This window comes from Medicago sativa, chromosome 1 (genome assembly GCF_051527215.1).
Source record: "Medicago sativa cultivar Bolivia chromosome 1, Bolivia_mono, whole genome shotgun sequence".
Classification (NCBI taxonomy): domain Eukaryota; kingdom Viridiplantae; phylum Streptophyta; class Magnoliopsida; order Fabales; family Fabaceae; genus Medicago; species Medicago sativa.
Genome location: NC_140749.1, coordinates 3,887,608 through 3,908,289, shown reverse-complemented (window position 1 = coordinate 3,908,289; position 20,682 = coordinate 3,887,608). Strand labels below are relative to the sequence as shown.

At 30.3% G+C, this 20,682-nt stretch overlaps 1 long non-coding RNA gene and 1 pseudogene across 4 annotated transcripts; one reads left to right on the top strand and one right to left on the bottom strand.

Annotated features, from left to right (window-relative positions):
- Positions 1-9,357: 9,357 nt before the first annotated feature.
- Positions 9,358-10,861, top strand: LOC146951838 (bZIP transcription factor 11 pseudogene; annotated as a pseudogene).
- Positions 10,862-13,464: 2,603 nt separating this feature from the next.
- Positions 13,465-15,751, bottom strand: LOC146951837 (uncharacterized). Of its 4 annotated transcripts, XR_015032406.1 has the most exons (6): positions 15,384-15,751; positions 15,179-15,295; positions 14,996-15,068; positions 14,562-14,912; positions 13,958-14,098; positions 13,465-13,912 (listed from the first exon to the last, which is right to left on the bottom strand). It is a non-coding gene; the product is annotated as an uncharacterized LOC146951837 (long non-coding RNA). The 4 variants fall into 4 exon arrangements; XR_015032403.1 differs by having other exon boundaries at positions 14,996-15,295; XR_015032407.1 differs by having other exon boundaries at positions 15,020-15,295.
- Between the last annotated feature and the right edge of the window lie 4,931 nt (positions 15,752-20,682).

Below are 20,682 nucleotides of genomic sequence, written 5' to 3'. Positions count from 1 at the left end.
AGAAAATCAAATATAGAAGAGTTAGCAATGGATGATGAAGACATTCTTAGGCGTGTGATTACAAAAACGAGGAAGATGAAGAAGTAGAAAGATAAAGAAGAAGCTGGAAGTGAGGAATGAGGAAGAAGATGGAAGAGAAATGAGTTTTTAATTTGAATTTTTCGTGATTACCGTCTTTTTTTGATTTAGTCCCTCTCGTAATTTTCGTTTTTGGATTTGGTCCCTCTCGTAATTTTCGTTTTTGGATTTGGTCCCTGAAACTTGGTGACTGGCCACATGGATGGACACATCAACCAATTTCGCCACGTCACAGGTCGCCACGTCAGCCTCCGTTAGCCACATGTGCGTTTTTTTAACGGATGGTGACGGCAGGGACGAATTTCAAAAAGTTATGAAAATACAAGGGTTGTTTCGCAACAAAAAAACTTACAGGGACTAAAACCAAAAACACGCGAACTTACAGGGACGTTTTTCTTATTTAAGCCAAAAATAAATAAACAAGGGAAGAAGCTTCAGTTTTTTTTTTTTTTTTTTAATTTTATCCCATTGCATGTCTTGGAAAGGGATCCTATGTGCATTATACAGATTGCTGTTGCTGTGTGATCTGCTAATGTAATTGTTGTATCATATTGTACAAATTTAGGTTTGGGTGCTGTCTTATGTGTTGCTGGATCTCCTCAGATGTATCGTTTTACTATATATTTTTGTTCTATCTTGAATCTGGTATATATAGTACTTAGGACTTTTAATTTGGTGTGCTTCGATCCTATGCCATTTTTCAGAGCACAACTTGTGGCTTGTGCGGGTGAGTAGCTCAACTTGTTATAGCCTAAGAGTTAAAGAAGTTAATAGAGTAAAAGAATGAGTGATCAAACTCGGGTAAAGTGGACAAAAATAATAGTGTACTTACGTTTGTGTGTGCAAAATAAAATGAACTTGTGTGTGCTTCAACAATATGTATTAATCTTAGTATATAAGTAAGTTAGTATTGCATCAATGACAAGTTTGAATCAATAAATCTCATTTATATCTCATTCGATTCAATAGTAATACTTATTGATTTTATGATGTAGACAAGCTAACAGTGCGAATCGAAGACGAAGTGGCGTGCAAGAAAGGTTCAGTCAAAATGATGCAGATTTTGCATCCGGTCGTCTGATGACCTGAAATCGTCTTTTAATATTTCAACATTTTCTAGAACTTTCCATTTTATTTCGTTTTGTTATTTTTCGGCTCATACAGGTTTGTTATTTCTTTTAGTATTTAAACAGAACTTAAGCAGCCTTAGAGGCACTTTTTGATTCAATAAAAATATTCGAGACTTTTCTCTCAATTTTGGTGGATTTCAGAAACCTTTATTTGGTAGGTTTGTCGCTTGCAACCTGTCTATTTATCTTTTAGGTTTATCACTCGTTAATCCTTTTGCTTTCGTTCTGCGTCAATTTAATGGAAATTATGGTGCGAAATTTATCTCACTTGTAGACTATAAAAAAGTAACCTATATATTATTCCACTATTTTAATCGATGATATCAATAAATTTATTTGGGTAAGAAAACGCATGAAACATGAAAAAGATCTAGAATTAAGAACCATTGAATTCCTATTCATAAGTTCCATTTTTAGGGGACATTATACCCCGCAAAGATATACTACTATCAATTTATCACACATGGGATATTTTGCCTTCGAGATTAAGGAAAACCAAAACCGAATGAATGAATATTATTAAATGCACGTGCACTGTAGATTCTTGTTATACTATAGTGCTTAAATTACACTGGATGAAATTGAAAGATCGATATGAAATGACATCAATAGCCAATATGGACCGATCATAGTTTATAATATTTTCTTTGTGGTAAAACCAAATGTTTACACAAGTTGAGACCCAGGATTGGAAAAAACCTCAGGTTGAAACCCTAAACCCTAAATCCGAATTTTAATAGGATTAGAAAAAGCCTTAAGTTTCATAGAGCGCTTGACTATACGTATTAAGTACTTTGACAGTGCACCGAGTTTATAACTTTAGCTCATTCCAACACATATATACATAATAATCTGAAAATATTAACAATGTCAGACTCCAATTAATCTTCAATATAATGAAGGAAAAAAAAAGGAATTTAAAAGGCATATTACAAGGTACATTAACATATATATTCCTTTCTTTTGCAGTAGGATTGAAAGGAATAGGACTATACCCTAGACCGTACCGAGCTATATATGATAAAGATTAAAGATGATAAAGGAGCACCAAAATTGAGTTTGAGTTGATTTATGGCACTTTGATGCTATGTACAAGACAGGTATATCACATGCACATGGATGTGTATATCATCTCATCATGTACACAAACTGAAATTTGGTCGTTATACGTCTAACAAGTAACGACTATCTGTTAAAGCAAACCCACTTCATAAAGAAGAAAAGCATATATCATGGTCAATTTTGTATTGGCTTCTTATATACAAGAGTTTTTTTTACTTTGCTTAAAACATTTTCATTGGATGTAGCACAAGTGGTTCATTGGTGTACAAGGTGATGAATGTTATAAGATACTACTGATTGCAAATTCCTAATGAAAAATAAACATCCTAAGGTGTTTTGCGTGTGATATTCAACATATATAGGCATGACAACAAAATCAATACCCGTGGTTACCCACCCGAACCAAACCCAATTTGACGGGTTTTCCCGTTTTGACTGGGTTTGGGTATAGGTTTGGGTATGGGTTTGGGTTTTCCCCGATTTCAAAACACGGGTATGGGACGGGTAACGGGTATATAGGTACCCACCTCGAACCCATACCCAAACCTGTCCCCAATGAAGAAAACTACTCCCTCCGGTCCTTATTATAAGAAAATTTTCAAAAAAAATTTTGGTCCAATTTATAAGAAAATTTCACATCTTTTAAGGTGTATTTATTGTTTAAAAGACTTTTATATCCCTTATTTAATGCTTCTCTTTTTAATATTAGTGTGTGTATTTAATGTTTCACAATTTTTTATGAGGGTATATTTGTAAAAATATTCAAAAAGTTTCTTTAATCAATGATTGTATTGGTTTTGATGTTTTTTGGTTTTGTTTCTTATAATAAGGACCGGAGGGAGTATTTAAGATGATTGTTGAAAATAAAATGATATACATATGATAGTGTAGTTTTCTTTTTTTTGGTGATATCGTATCATGTTGACAACGAGATTTGGTATCTCATGGTATATTCTTTCGAATTTTACAACTTAAACGAGAGTATATTTGTGTAAGACAAATTCCTTGGCAACTTAAAATATACTTGGTGTGGAGCATAATTTGGTAATGTTATGGGCACTAGAATAACAAAAATTAACTTTTAAAATTAAAAGGAGTATTAAAAATGGTAAAGGATTTAAACCCTTTTAGGGGTTTTATATTTGACAAACTCATATTTGTGAGTTATATATATTTTTTATTAATCATAATTTAAATTATTGTGTAGTAACTGATAAGTTAAAAATTGCACATCTATATTTTTTTTTTTAAAAGTGCAATATTTTATATCATTTTTAGATTATTATTTTCAACTAAAGGAGTCGGTATCCATATGTGATTTGTCATTACATGTTAAATCGTTTTATTTTAAAAAAAAAATAATATTTATTCATTCAAAATGATAAAGTGTTGTTTTTTAAAAAAATTGATAGAATACATCAAATGCAGTCAGAAATTCAACATCGTTAAAAATAAAAATGATAAATATGTAAATAAAGTCACAACACTCAAATTAATAGTATATAGTGGCAAAATGCCTATAAATCAAAACCTTCAAATTTAAAATGCTCGAAATAGCCATATTTTTCGATCGAACCTATAATATCGATACTTGATCGCACCAAAGTCATTGCTTGAATTTGCATGCACCGTCTTAAGGATAATATGTTGATCTTAACCAAATAAACACCACAATTAATTGTGTGCGCATGCAAATTTTTTAGACTTTTTAATTTAAATTTGAAGGAAAAGTCACATTGACTATTTGGGGAGTTAGGATCCTCTCCATTTAAATGGAGATGATCTCAACTCCTATTTGGGTGTCAGGTCATTATAATATCCCCTCATCATAAATTTTGGAAATTGAAACGGAGACTGCTAAATCACATAAAGGTAAACATAACGGGATAAAATCTCTAAAAAACGAGGATCAAAATCATTAAATCATGTATGGAAAGGAGGGGGACATCTGTATTTTGTGGCAACTTTCAAGCATAAAAAATAGGGAAATGTTAAGATACCAATAAAAGCAATTTTGCTTTGGAAATTGCACCAATTTATTACTCTAAGATTGAAATTTAATTTTTCTCAATAAATACTATTTTTTGAAAATCTTAACATGTACTTTTAGGACACATGTTAGCATGACTCTAAAAAATATGAAAGCAAATTAATGACTCTTATACCAACAATTAGTTGGTCCAAATTAACGACTCTTTAAGTAAGTGGTCAATGATCTAGACTATTTCTCTTGTCTAGGGAGAATATTTGGTTCAAATGGCTCAACAACCACCTTATGTACGATAGAATTCTTAGAGATTAGTTACTGTATTTTTTTTTACGGAAGAAATTAGTTATCGTTAAACAACATTAAAAATTACTCTCTTTGATTACACTTATAAGCAAAAAAACAACTTTTTAAATTTATGAAATAATTAATGTGTCTGATTATAAATGTGATCAGATGTATTAGTTATTCAATGAACTTATAAAATTATTTTTTGTTTATAAAAATGATCGGAAAATGTACTACCTCCGTCCCTATATATAAAACCCTTTTGTTAAAATCACGGGAATTAAGAAAGTGGATATTTGTATTGAAGTTGTTTGTAATCACTATTGTTTTTACAATTTTATCCTTAAGAGAGAGAATTGGTTTATGTTTTCCATATGATATTTATTGCTTATTAAAGAAAAAGATGTATAATAAATAAGGGCATGTATGTAAAGAAATAATTAATGTAGTTAGAAATAACCAAAATGTCTTATAAAAAGGGACAAAAAAATTCTCAAAAGGGTCTTATAATTAGAGACGGAGGTAGTACATATTTCAAACGTGGATAAAAAAAACAGCGACGCTTATTTTTTATATTAATATTAATGATATAAGAGGACTAAATTAAATTTGGGACCCCTATGTTGAAAGTGGAAAAGCATTTAATTGGCCCAAGAAACCGACCACCAATCCCTTTTCCACAGCTTGTCTCCTTTTTCAATTTGTTTTTATGGCAACAAATAAAGAGCTCGTACGTAGTAGTAGGAGAAAGAAACATAAAGAGGTGATCACATCAATTATTGGAGTAATGCAAGGGGGACCTTTGTAATAATAGGAATGAGCGTCGACATAAAATGATTTTGAAGAGATATTCTTTTTCTTTTACTTCCTTTGGTGGTTTCCAGAAAATTCTTCTAGGGTATTTTTCATTTTTTGTCAAAAAATAATATTCATTTTTGTTAAAAATTGAAAGCAACATGAGATCTCGAATGTTCAGTTTAAATGGGGCTACCCATTGCTGCTTAGTTATAATTGCCATTTTATTACAACAAGGGCCAATTAAATAGCTAGCAAATGACACACTCGAGGTGTTGGCTTAGTGGTAAACGTCTAGTTTTGTAACGTCAAGGTATTGATTTGAATTTCCTCGAAAACGATTGTAAAATGATTATTATTGTCACTTTAATTAATTAAAATTTCTTCTTCTCTGTTTTTTTTTTAAAAAAAAAAAACAAACTGGCAAATGGCAAATATTGATCAATTGAAAAAATTGGTAAATTTAAAACAAGAAACAAACATCCGAGTAATGCAAATACTAATTATAGCCAAAGGTATCTGTGAATTAGTCTAAGGAATCTTGTATAAAATTCACATGGATGAAGGTAGTAATTCTTAGCCACTATTTTTTTTTAAAACATCAAAAGTAAAATCATATAATTGATGGGGTCCAAAGGCTAAGAACCATTTTTAGGATATAACTTTAATATAACCGGTAAGGCCTAACTTATGTAGAGTTTTGATTTAGGATGGAAAGTTTTGCCTCTTATAAACATGATTTTATTGAAATTTATTTATTTGGTTCCTTTGAACCAAAATTGATTTTGTCTCCAAACCTCAAAATGACAAATGACAAGGAGATCATATAAAACAGCTTTTGCATTAAATTAAGAAAACATCACTTGGTAGTTTTATATAAAAAGGTATGCCATTTAATTTAAATACATTCACACTTTTTTTTTTAGTGGTGAAATACTTTCACACTTTAAAACCACTTTAACACACGCTAATAATAAACATTAAATATAAATTTACAGTGAATTCAAATGAGTACCACTCACTTGAGTATATTCTTTCAGTAAGGAAGAAGATCCTAATTATAAGATGGTCACTTTTAATATAATAATCCATGACGTGGTCAAACTTTATGTTATATAATAGTCCAGGACCAAACTAGAAACTACATCTTTCATTTTGAATTTTGATGACCAGGTGGTATCATCACATTCCACTGGTATATTTATTTATTTATTTATTTAGATCACGGATTTATGAAATGAAAACGTAGCCAAATGGAAGCCATACATAAGAGAAGAAAATAAAACAAGTACACTAATTGCTGCTAATCAGTATTATAAAAATACTTGTTAATTTTTTATACATAACATACTTTGTTAACAAAACTTACAATACAATTACAAATCTTTGCTTTTAAAGTACAGTTTTTAAAATAAAACATAGACTGAAAATATCCGAGTTTGAATGTAAACGTCATTAAGAATAGTACTCTTTTAAGGAACCAATATAGTTACTTCAAAAGTTAGGTCAAGGGAACAATTCATGACCTGACTAAGTGACCATTATAAAGCTCATTATGTCACACATAAACTAATTTAAACTTTGAAAAACTAATTTAGAGCCTTATTCATTTGTAGGTATATAATAATATTAATGCAAAGACAATTTTAAATAACATTTTCGATACATAAGTATAACCGTATAAATAAGAAAGACAATTTTTTTTTTTTTTGACAAAATGAGACAAGTCATCAAATTACAAAATAGGCATGTGTTTCAAAAACATGGATTATAAATTGGATCACGTTAATTCATGAATAATCTATGGTACAATAATACACCATATGTTTTCATAGTTAGATCAAATATAGTTACTAGATCTTAGCATAATTCCTCCTTTAAATTGACTTGGCCCACACCCTCCAAAGCTAAACTCCTAACATGAAAGTTTCCAAAACCCACTGCACAATCCAGAAATCTTGGAAATGTGGGACTAAAATAGAACTTTGATATTCACTGTCATATCTAGCATGAGTTTGTGTCCGTCCGATCTCTAAAGCGGCTATGATCGATGCCATGTTAGATGGGTTAGATCCGATTCTCAAAAGCTAACTCGTGCGATGAGGGGTGCTTAGACACATACATGTATATATTGCATAAATTTAAAACCTTGAGAATGCGTGGGACTCAAATACAATTTCATCATCATGTATAGATTATTTCACTCTCAACGTGTTCTAGTCTTTTTCTTCAGCTCTACACGAGTGATAACGATTGCTACATCACTCTGCTTGTATCAAATTTTGAGACATATCAAACTTACAAAAACAATAACATGCATGTTGTCAGAACTATTTGTGTTTCGCAAGGTTTACAAATCAAAGAAAAGACGGATACATTATATCATTTTTAATCATATATATTGTAATAAAATAAAATAAACTATATTTTACTAAATTATATTTCATCCAAATTGTAGAGCTAAGAAAGTTGTAAAAACCATCCATACATCGACTTAATTTTCTTTCGAGCACATGGAAATATATAGCAACCTAGCTTATAGGCACTCCCTTTACATGTAATATGATTCTATTTCTAATGTGTTTGTACTGAAGCCCTCACTTTTCATCAAGTTGCTTACATATGGAATTCAGCTTTGAGGATACTAAAATCTTTCCCTCCTTATATGAGGTTACTATCAATAGAGGGACCACTTTGATCTCTCTCTCTCAAGGATCACCACCTATATCAAAAAATATCAGTAACACACTAACTGAACTTTACACTCTATCAACAATAAATGAGTGTAACATTCACGTGTATGGAAACCGCATTTTTCAACAAACAACTTTTGGTGTTATTTTGTGTTTTGTTTTTCTTTGCTTGTTTTAGTTTTGAGCTACTCCCTATAAATGGTTGGTAAATATAAGTAAGTTCTCCATTAAAATAAATGCATATTGTAGATCACAACTAAAAAAATTTCAATATATTCAACACCTGGATTTCGTTAGTTCAAAGTTCAATTACCACTTAGGTCTAGTATACGTGATTGATGCGCAATCAATGTGAGTGTTGTAAATATTGATTGAATTTTTTGTTTTACTAGATCCAACACATCTACAACGGCTGCGCGTGTAGGGAAACCAATTAAGATAAATTGCCCAATGGAACAATATAATATGATATAAAGAAGCTATATATGAAAAATAAGTTTATGCATATTAATTGCAAGGGTTTAGCCTAATAGTAAAAAGACAAGTTATGAAGCCAGAGGTTCTAGGTTTGAGCCTTATTGGTGCCCTTGAAGGAGAAAAATATCAATTGTTTTACAAGTGTTCTTTGAGCAGTAAAGCTTTTTTTATTTTAGATCGTGGTTTTTTTATTATTAAAAAAAGTGATGCATATTCCGTAATTTCACTAAATGTAGTTTAAGAAATGTATTTCTTTTTGTACGATAAAAAAAAAATGTTATGACCCGTAAGTACAAAATTCATATTGGAGTATGCGGGTTCTTCATTTCTTAACACTTAATGTGTGTGAATCTTTACTTAATTGAATACATACGAAATATTTGGAATAAGAAGCAAACAATAAACCAATGATTATACTACTAAAAGAGGTTAATTTTGGCAAAAAGAGTTGAATTTTCACTCATGACGAATCAAAATTTAAATTTTGCCTCGCAAAATATTCATATTTAGTTTCCAACGTATGTCAAATTAGGATTACCAAATGGAGAGGAAATCCATAAAACATAAACAAGAAAAATGATGTCGACACTACCCCTGGCTGGAAGTGTAGGGTTGTGAAAGTTATTTCATCTTTGTTCTGCACCCCACATTCCAAATCACGCCTCCCTCTTTACCTGCCCCACACCATACCCTATGCCCCATTTGCTTTTTCCCCCATTTTCCATTCTTTATTTTTATTGTTTTTACTTTATTTTATTTCAACAAAAATAAATGTTTTTCTTTCTTTTTCACGCTCCCTTACTCAACTTTTTCTCTCTATAAATTAACCCTTCAACCCATTCTATTACTTCCTCTTCTCCTACCTTCTTCTCCCACCCCTAACTTTCTTAATTACACCTCCATATTCTGCTCCCTTCTCCCCCTTCTCAAACCTTTGTAATTTTGTCTTTAGGAAACCACATCCCTTATTTCTTTTTCCTTAAAAAACATTTACTTCCCGTGTGGTTCCTCTTGTTTTTTTTATTTTCTCTTCATATGAAATTCTCTTAATAATTAATTAATTTGAATATTGATGCTGAACATCTTCATATTGTTCATGCTTCACATTCATGTCTCCAGTTCTTAGTGAAATCCTACGTTCCGGATTTATTATAGATTCTTCCCTAAGACGTAGGACCCACTTAGTTCAATCTTTCTCTTGTTTCTTCCTCTATTGGTTCTATGTTTTTTCATAAATCCCTTAACATCACTCCATTTTTACGTTACATTATATAATTTTTACTATATAACATAGTCATAGTTATTTATCTATATTGGTTAAACTAAATCTAATATTAAGATAAGATTTCTATCCTTTATTTTTGTTTTTGTTTTTGTTTTGGAATTAAAAAAAATATTGAAAATATTTTTATCCTATGGCCACATCTAGTGGAAACTCTAGTGTGTCAACAAAATCTCAAAGCTATGGCTCTGAGGAAGATTTGCAGCTTCAAATGGATCAAAGAAAGAGGAAGAGAAAGCAATCGAATCGCGAATCGGCAAGAAGATCAAGGATGAGGAAGCAGAAGCACATGGATGATTTAGTTGCTGAAGTTGAAAGACTAAGAAATGAAAACAGTGAAATACTCACAAGGATGAACATGACAACACAACACTATCTTAAAATTGAGGCAGAGAATTGTGTTCTAAGGGCTCAAATGTGTGAACTTAATCAAAGGCTACAATCATTGAATGATATCATCAACCTCATCAACACCACAACAACTACTAATGGAGTTAATTATCAAAATAATGATTGTTTTTTAACAATTTCAGATAATTGCTTCATGAATCAAATGAATATGTCATATCTTAATCAACAACCAATTATGGCCTCTGCAGACATGTTTATGTGGTGAATTATTGAACCTCAAAAAGGAAAAATAAAACAAAGTTAAAGTCCAAGGTTGTTCTGTTGGAGCTCTGTCATGAATCATGCATTTTTTTTTGAAGAAGTCATGAATCATGCATGTTGGTTGAATAATTGAGTGAGGGTGAAAATTAGTAACTAGGGTGAGGCAATATTTATTAAGATATATTACTATTATTTAGATTATATTAGATTGGCAAAACTTGCAACGACAGAAAAAAAAGAGTGGATATGACATATGAGCTGTTGATATAGGTTGCTTTAGTACTACTCAATATTGTCCAATATTAAAAAAAAAAGAAGATGTTGTGTAAGTGCTTTATTCTATGCTTTTTTTATATATATTAGTTTGTATTTTGTGAGTGTGCTTTTCTAGATGTTAAAATAGCATTGGTTCTTTTTCCTACCAATAAAAGAGGTGCTTGATTCTCCTATAAAAAAAGGTGTTTGTCTCTATCAACATTTATAATAGAAAAATAGTGATTACTATCTTTATTTGATGGCAACATGAAATATGCTCACAACTTTCATCTTTTGGACTAGCTTGAGGACTAATTGTTGAATGGACCTTAATCACTCTTAAATCTCCTCACCCCTTTCTAATAATATATTTTGTGGGAATCAAACCATAATTATTTTACTTATGAGTTTAGCAATGTTGTCATTTGATTCACACTCATATGAAACTTGTTTCTAGACCTAACTCTATCAAATATTCTTTAATTGCCTCATGACAAAAACAAAACTAGAAAGTTAAGAATAATTCGACATTTAAGACAAGGGCAAGCACATAGTTTACTAAATAATTTTTTAAATGTGTTTTGAGAGTGATAAAATTTTAATATATATAATCTTATTTGCAAAGTTACATTCTCGTTGTATAGAACATACTTTAAACTTGCGCATTAAATAAAATCAAGTAAAAATTGCACAATAGACACTTCAATTTTGCTCTCAAGAGCATGTTCAACTACCGCTTCCAAGATCATGTTCAATTCTCGTTGTTTAGTTGGCTTGTACCCCACAAGAGCATGTTCAACTACCGCTTCCAAGATCTCCTTGAAAAAAACTGCACAATAGACACTTCAATTTTGCTCTCGGTCGGGTTGTAACTCCAGGCCGGTTGCTTTTATGTGTAAATTGGATCGTGTTGTGGCTCCCTGTCGGATTTTTTCAAACAAGTGAGTAATTTTAACGTGTCTATTGAACAACGATCTTTGTTGATGGGTAACTATCTTCCAACTCGTCAAATATTTTCCCTACTAAGTCATATGCTTCAACTTCAAAATTGGACCAGGCTTAGTTTCCTAGACCTTAGAAACATTGCATTACAGCTTTTCACTAGGTTTTTTTCTTGAAACTATTCACTGTTGACTTTTCAAGGAAAAATACTTGATGAATCTCAAAGGAAATTTATAAGAAGTTGCAAGGAATTGTAAAATGTCCCCACAAGATACATTCGTTGAACACATATCTAGAGGGCAACACCTAAATTGACCAAAAAAAAGTATTCACTTAAAATCATTATATAAATCAAGGATTAATTACACTTAAATAGAATACAGGTGGGCAACAAGCTTCGCCGCTAGGTCTTTTAGGTGGCAAAACCATTAAGTAAGGTTTTGCAATCAAGACTAGACCTTGTATGGAGACTAGAACCTGTAGAAATATTTGTTGAAACACGTCGAACCCAACACTCATTTTTGTTTCCGCTCCAAGTAGACTAAGGCATAAATAACCATACATTTTCGAATTTGGATTTAACTTAGAAGAACCGCAACGATTGTGGAAGTAGACTTGCTGCCATAAAAAAATAGCAAGAACATAATGTTAGCCATATAGAGTATCGTCAAGCCACATAGCGGCGGTACACTGGGAAAGCAGAAGCCACCAAGAAAATAAAAATCGAAAAAAGAAAAGACCATCATGGTAAGAAGTCCCTTATACTCCAATCATATTACAGTCCTCGTGACATTCATCATTGATTCATAAACTCAAACAAATATTGAATCTGATGAGAATAAAAGAAAAGCGTCAAAGAAACGAAATTCAGCAAAATGCATGACTAGAATTGGACCTTGTTCAGGAAATAGGTTCATTGTAAACCCGCATCATTATGATTAGAACTGAAACAAAGCATGACTTTAAAGGTATCACAAATCAAAATGTTATCTTCTTCGAGAATATACTGTCACGAATAAAGAAATGGTGTGAAGTGTCACTGACAGTGTCAAATTGCTTTAAACTTACAAATTTACTCATAATTTCGTTTTTGAAATTTGTATGGTATGAACTGCTACTACAATTGCATAAGGAATGGTTGAAATGAGATAGAAATGAAATGGCTGAAATAGATGGACAGTTTCCATAAATTTCAGAAATAAAAATCCATTTAAAACTATTTAGAATCTACTTAGGAACATATGTTTTGATTGTTCAGCTGAAATTAAAATTCATGAGTCCCACATTGGTTGTTTTGTAAATGAAAAGGAGCAAGTTTTATATAAATTAAATGAGCGACATGATTGTTTCTATAATGTCCATGAGAATTGAAAAATATAGTGATGTTAATTTATTTGATGATTTTTTTAGGGGAAAATCATCAAATGTTAATTAATAAATAGTACTCTTATGTTTCCAATTGAATTGTTTTCTTTAGAAAAACCACTTGAACTGGCAGCCTAAGTGTATTATTTATTATTTAAGTGGTTTTTAGACCATACCTCAGAAACTAAAAAAAAAAAAAAATTATTTTTACACCAATTGAAGAAATTGGATAAAAAGAAAAAGGGCAGAATGGGTTCAACTCCCGCTTCGAAGAAATTGGATAAAAGAAAAAGGGCGGGATGGGTTCAACTCCCGCTTCCAATACCTCGTTGATGGGTAACTACCAACTCTTCAAACATATTCCCTACTAAGCCATATGCTACAACTTTTAATTAGGTTTTTTTTTTTCTTCCTTTTTTTCTTGAAACTATTCACTGTTGACTTTTGAAGGAAAAAGACTTGATGAATCTGAAATGAAAATTTACAAGTTGCAAGAAATTGTAATTTGTCCCCACAAGATACATTAGTTGAACACAGATATACATATATTGCAACAATGTTTAGTTTGATTACTAAATACTTTTTTTGAATAAGTAAAAAAAAAAAAATTGTTTATAGCAGATGTAACAAGACTTACAAACCAAGTATCAAATTTGGGTTATCATAGAGAACGAGAATGTTCATTTATAGCAAGGGACCTATTTTCACCTTGTTTTGTACCCTTCACAAAGTTGCAATAAGGTCCATTAAAGTAAGGTTTTGCAGTCAAGACTAGACCTTGTATGGAGAGTGGAGACTAGAACCTGTAGAATTGTTGAAACGGGTGAAACCAACAGTTATTTTTGTTTCTGCTCCAAGTGTTAAGTCGACTAAGGCATACAAAGCCAAACATTTTCAAATTAGGATTCAACTTAGAAGAATCACATGGATTGTGGAAGTAGACTTGCTGCAATGAAAAATGTCAGTCAAATAGAGTACATCAGCCACATACCAGAGGTACATTGGGAAAGCCATCGGGAAAGTAAAGATCGAACAAGAAAAGACCATTATGGTAAGCAGTCCCGATCTGCTCCAATAAGTACAACCCTCATGACATTTATCATTGATTTATAAACTCGAACAAGTATTGAATCTGGTGAGAATAAAAAAATAGAGTCAAAGAAAAGAAATTGAGCAAAATGCCAAAAGCAGGATGCACTCTATGGTATTCAGACCACAATTTTACAGAGTTATTTATTGATAGTAAGTTCTAAATTCCATTTCATGACTAATATTCGAAAACTACGGAGGAAAAAAACTGATGATCTTTCAATAAGGATATATCACGAAAACAAGCCAAGACCCTTTGGATATGACAAGTCCATCAGGTTGAAAAGGGAACTTTCGTACTTTTTTTGAACAAGAGGAAAATTTCGTACTAATGTAACTGTTTTGTAAAAGGAATGGTAAACAAACTCTTCTCCAAAATCTTCCACACTTTTTGGATAATTTTGGCCCGGACCTTGTTCGACAATAGGTTCGTCGTAAACACTTATAATTACGACTATAACATAAACAAAGCATGGCTTTAAAGGTATGAAAAATTAAAAAGTTACCTTCTTCGAGAATATACTGTCACGAATAAAGAAATGGTGTGGAGTGTCACTGACAGCGTCGAATTGCTTTAGACTTCCAGACTTCCTCATAATTTCATCTTTGAAATTTGCACCATATGAACTGCTACTGCCACCAGCCTTCTCAGTACTTTTAAAGTTGGAGGCAAATGGTGGCTTGCTTGCATGTCCCAGCTTCCTAGCCTTTGGATTGCCATCCAAACCGGCAGACTTCATTTTACTGCGTAAAGATTCAACAACCTTTCAGAATTAGATGATTCTACTGCTAATGAAATATTCAAACCACGCCTGTTTTGCAGTGAAGCAGCTGATTTTTCTCTTACTAAGGGCATCCTGCGAAAATAATTGAGAAGCATGAGAGGAATTCGTTACATGACTATTTTTAAAACCTGATTATGTATCATACAAATGTTTACTTTTATAAGCAATTTTCTTCAAACCTAGGTCATAATCAAGGCCAGTCTGAAACAACATATAACCAGACAGATCCTGAAAAGGATTTAGAGCAAAATGTCAGAGACACTTAAAAGTTAGAAAAGATAATATCAATCTACTGCATGAAGTGGCAATTAACATCTTAATCTTATTCAAACCACAACTTGAGTAATAGCTTCAATTGTCTTCCCCTTGTTACTTTTACTAACTTTTTCGCCAATTATCACTAAATCATAAGAGTCATCATTGACGCCAATGTCAATCACATCGCACAAAACGGCCTACAAAAAGTACCAATACAATCGTTATTTGTAAGAAAAGAACTCAATACAAACAAAAACATATTCAAAGGGGTCTCCATCTCTGAACCTGAAATTTCAGAGTTTTCTGAGAAAGGGTCGATAGGTTACACACACAGGGTGTTGCTTGTAAAGTTCGATGTCAGCAAAGTTTGAAGTTTTGAGCATATGTTTTGATTGTTGGGCTGAAATTAAAATTCGTGAGTCCCACATCGGTTGTTTTGAAAATTAAAAGGAGCAAGTTATCTATAAAAGGAGCGACGTGATTGACACAATAATATATCCTGGGAGTCGAAATAGTATAGTGCTAATAACTAATTTGTGCAAATAATTAATCTGATTGGTTAATTAACTAGTTTGAAACTGTGCCTTGCACGGGAAATTTTATGCTGATTTTTTGTTTTTGTAATTTAATTTACATTGATAATATTTAAAATACATGTCAAAATGCATGTATATTCTATATATAATGGGTATACACGTATTTTTGAGGTGTTTTTTATTCAATTGTTTCCTTTAATTTAGATTATTTCATCATTTTGGATTTTAGTGACAAGCGTAATCATGTTGGCGACAAAAGGTGAACACACGACTTTGAGAATAAGTTAACTATTTATCAAATGCGCCAACCTTCATCGACTATTTTTATAATATTATTTAAACTACTTGATAATTTCAATGACATCTTTTGATCTTACTTGCCAAAAATTATTATTTTTATATTTGAGTGCAATAGAAAATCTATAGTTTAATTAATATAAAATGAAGTGGGCTCTATTTAAACATGAGTTTTTTTAATAAAAAAAATCTATCTAAACATGGTTATTCATAGTTAGAAAGAAAAGGTCTTTAATCCAAAAACTAATATGATATACATGCAAAGGAATCTAAAAAAAAACACACCTAACCTTAATAACCTAAATCATTTTAAACGAAAACACAACATATGTTAGAAGAAACGAAAAACTTATGTTTCATTGCAAAACTAACTTAAGAACGAATAAAAAAATTAACTTCATCTTGGAAGATACCAGCCCGTGAAAGGAAATGATATATATTTCATGGTAAATCATCTTTGTCAACTCTTGTATATTTAGTGTGATATGATTTGTCTATCTTGAAATTGTGCTTAATAGTCCACTGACTTCAAAGCTAAGTTTATAATCTATCTTTTGAGTTGCATGTTTCGTGGAGAAATCTCTTGGTTTAGCTTTGTGATCCTTGTGTACGACTTTTTCCTTGCTATTCCTAGCACATCTTAAAAAAGAACTAATTTTTTTTTTTATTTTTGACGTTTTTTATTAAATGCTTGTTGTTCTTAGCATTATCACACTATTTTTTTATTAAATGCAAAACTATTTCATGTATTGCATTAACTTTTTTCGACAAATAAATGAACATTGCTTAAAAGAACAAACATAACGATATCTCATGTTTTCCTTCAAAAAAAACTCTATCTCATTTTTCATTCTCCTTCAACTAATAACTGGAAAAAAAAATACTCCTTTGTTTCAAGATACATGTCGTAGTTTTAAAATGTGCACTATTTATCTAACTTACTTTGACAATTATTTTTAACTAATATATCAATACAAATGTTAACATTCAAGATGTTGCTCAATTTGTCTCAATGAATATTTAAAAAGAAATTCATAATTTTCTATTATAGATAACTAAAGATATTAATAGTCAAAGTTATGTATGGACATGTGCAAAGTGGTTGACGGCGACGTGTATTTAAAAACAAAGGAAGTACAATGTTAAAGCTCTATCGAAGAAGAGGAAAACAAATATGAAAAAAAGAAGTCAATAATGCTAGTTTGGATGAAAATCAAATCAATGGACATAGAAAAGTGTGCAACTAAATTCAATGTAATATTTGTTATTTATCAAAACTTTTTAATGGAACATTATACATCCTCCGGTCACTATTATAAGGAAAATTTCACTTTATCGGTGTATTCAATAAAGGAAGATTAGTCACTTTAGTCCCTGAATGGGAAAGGAGTCGTCACTTTAGTCGCTGAATGCAGATAAATTGCAAAATAGTCCCGAAATGTAAACTCTGTTAGTCAATTTAGTCCCTGAATGCAGACTCCGTTAGTCAATTTAGTCCCTGAATGTAGACTCCATTAGTCACTTTAGTCCCTGAAATTGACCAACATAGTCTCCATTCAGGGACTGTTTTGCAATTTCTCTGCATTCAGGGACTAAAGTGACTACTTTTTTCTCATTCAGAAACTAAAGTGACCAATTCCCCCATTCAATAAATGATGTATGTGGTTTACTTCATTTGTTCTAAATTATATGTCATTCTAGCAATTTTACATATATTAAAAAATGCAATTAATGTTGTATAGAAAGAGTAATTATCAGTTATTTTACAAAAATATCATTCATTCTTGGTATGAAAAACTTAAATTAAAAGAGTTGGAAAAAGATAAACTAATAAATGATGGAAAATAAGCATTAATGATCACTAATATTGTAAAATGACATATAATTTAAAACAAACAAATTTTGATAGAATGCCATATAATTTGAAACGAAGGGAGTACATTATGAACTACTCATCATTTTGGATTATTTCTAAAAAAAAAAACATTGATGGATCGACTGTAATGTTATTAGGGAGTGTTATTTTAAATTTTAAAATTACACCATTTATGCAAGTTTTATTGATCATTAAATTAATTTTAGGGTGAAGATTGGGTAACTTTTGTCTATAAAACCCAATTGATTCATAATTAATGTATAAATATTGATAAATTTTGTCTCGGTTAATGCATTTAATATTATTTTTAGTATAGAACAAATTGAGATTCATTTTTTTATTGAGAAAAATAAATAAATAAAAATTTAGTATTAGAAAAAATATCAGATCAACTTAATTCAAACTTGAACCATCACCAAGAAAAGAAGTTAAAACAATTAGGTCTATCAAAAAAAGATAATTTCAGATCCTTAATAATTTTTTCTTGGATAAATCATATGCTTTTGTTCTTTTTAGTGTCATGGAAATCAAACAAAATCATTTAATAGTGTGTATGTGGTTTTTATTTGTCAATTCGAAATAATTATAGCAGAGTTGCAGGTTGAACGTTGTGAATGAAAAGCAAACGTGAATTGAACTTATCATATTTATAGTAGAGATTTGGTCTATAATTTTTGAATGAAATCAGAATTTTTTTTTAGGTGAGAATAAAATTAGAGTTATTTCCATTAAATTTCATATTTGAAATTTCTTTTGTTTTCTTTTGAAAGGATATTTGAAATTTCTATAACTCGTGTATATATAAAAAAAAAAGGATATTTGAAATTTCTATAACTCGTGTATATATAAAAAAAATTAGATTAGAAAAGAATTAGAGTTATTAAAGTAGATATATTAATAGGCTTATTTTTAGCTACTGCACTATAATTAGTATAAAAAACAAAAAACAAAAAATTAAGAACACGCGTAGACAAAGATTTATTTATAAAGTCAAGGAAATAAAACACTAATCCTAAAAAAAGAAACACGTGAACAGATGTTGCAAATTAACATGTGAATGGTGAGAATAGTGACTTTGAAGTTTTCCTAATATGAATATCTCTAATATGAGCATATTTTATACTCAGTAAAAAGAACACATCATAAAAGTTTTTAAGTGCTTAATATTAGACAAACTCATGCCTCTGAGCCTGATGGTGAATCTATCCACTACCCACAGTTTAAAAAGAACACATCATAAAAGTTTTTTTTTTATTTCTTTTCAAGTTTACTATTGCCGTCTAATTTATTTCAAATTTAAACATTTGATTGATAAAAAATGAATTTATTGATTTATTAGTTTATTTTCTGAGTTGCTTTGTTACTGAAATATTTGATGAATTTTTGAGTTGTCCATTAGCATGTTATTGTAATTTTTCTTTCAATTGTTTGAAATATGACCGTTATTTACAAAAGAAAAATGATATTTTGACAATAATATTTTGACACTCATATAATTCAGATACCTTGAGACAGAAAAAATTAATGAGTAATGTGATTAGTTGTTTTGTTGATGTTGATGTAATTTGTAGCTAGTGTTACAAAGAGAGAGATAGAGAGAAAGAAGTGTTAAATCAGTATTGAAAATTTATAGGTGTTCAAATAAAAAATTATGAAATAAAAGTTACTTACAATTGTGTGAGCAATAATGAAGGAAAAAATAATACGTAAATATATTAACCAACACAAACAAATAGATCTCTTATACTTTCATTTGATAATGATTTGAATGTTTTTACATTCAATCATTTTGTAGGAGACCATAAACACCTTTACGAAATGCATGTGCGTAATTACAAAAATCTCCCGGAAGAAAATAAAAGACAAAATATGAACAAAAAAGAGCATTTTCTTCTGTTCAATAAACTTGTACTACTAATGTTACATACGATAATTGTTACATAATATTACAAAGAAATACATATTATCAATTAAAAAAAGAAAAAGAAATTGATAACATGAAGAAAGAAATGTGAAATTGCTCACATGTAATACATATAGTTGCGGGTTTAACGTTGTGAATGAAAACAATGAATTTGTTATCATATTTATAATAGAGTTTTGGTCTAAATGTTTTGAATGAAATTAGAGCTTTTCTCTTAGAGAAGAAAAAAATTGGAGCTATTACTATTAAATCTCACTTTTGAAATTCGAAATTGGTATAACCCGTGTATATTACTATTCTATTTTCAAACCAACTCAATTATGACGTAATATTTTTTATTAAAATAATTTATTGGACAATAATTATTATATTATTTCCCTATTTCATTTTTTTAAGAGGCTTATCTTCCTAATTTTCCTAATTCATGTGTTACACATATTTGTAGATACCCGTATTACAAAATTTATGTGGACAATTTGCGATTATTTTAAATTTGAAAATAGTTACACATATTTGTAGATACCCGTATTACAAAATTACAAAATATAATATAGAAAAACAATGAAATAAAAATAAAAAACACATAAACATCGCAAAGAAACAAAAGCTCAATACACAAATATCATTATATTACACATCTCAATTATTATAAGCATCTTTGATAACCAAAAGACCCAAATGAAATTAGATTGATCAATTGTATAGAGACAAATAAGTAGAATTTTTTTGAAGGGAAATCACCCATAAATATATTGCCTACCAATTAGATTGTTTTGATTTTTTTTTAAGGAAGGAAGAATACTTTGATATAAAGCACACTAATAACACACTGTGATAACATGCTAATCAAAAGTCAAAAAACAACAATTTTCTATTGAGATGGTGAAATGCAAGATTGTGTGTCACATTGCATGTTACATATTTATAAGACAAAATGGTAGTCAAAAAACA